Raw genomic sequence first — 691 nt, forward strand, 5'->3', positions numbered from 1 at the left:
AAAAGCACCTGCAATTTATAATCTTTTCTTTGATCAAATTCCCTCTTGAAACACCTCTTCTGAATTTTTTTTGTTCCATTAACCTAAAGCCCTATCATCTGAATATGTAAATAACAATTTTCCATGAGATGACAATCAGTAGACAACTACATGCTTCAGAGGCTGAAGACATAGTTCAGTGGTTAACAGCACTTACTGCTCTTCCAGAAGAACACAAGAGTGATTCCCAGCACCCATTTCAGGAGGCTTATAACAGGTAACTCCAGCTAGAGGATCTACCTCTTCTGGCCTCCATGGCACCCACACATACATGGTGGAGGCACAAACACAAATAATTTTTTTTAATATTTTATTATTTTTATTTTATGTGTATGTGTGTATTGTCTGCCATGTATGAAAGAGCATCCGTGTCATGCAATGCCCGGAGAGGTCAGAAGACAAAAGTCTATAGCCTTTCTATATACCAATAACAGGCAATCAGAGAAAGAGCACATGGAAACACTCCCGTTCACAATACTTGCAAAAAAAAATAAAACATCTCGGAGTAAACCTGACCAAAGACATTAAAGAGCTCTACAATGAAAATTTTAAATCTTTAAAGAAACTGAGGAACACATCAGAAGATGGAAGGACCTCCCATGCTTATGGATTGGAAGAATTAGTATTGTGAAAATGACCATCCTACCAGAAG

This window comes from Nannospalax galili, unplaced genomic scaffold, assembly GCF_000622305.1.
Source record: "Nannospalax galili isolate Female #2095 unplaced genomic scaffold, S.galili_v1.0 scaffold1027, whole genome shotgun sequence".
Classification (NCBI taxonomy): domain Eukaryota; kingdom Metazoa; phylum Chordata; class Mammalia; order Rodentia; family Spalacidae; genus Nannospalax; species Nannospalax galili.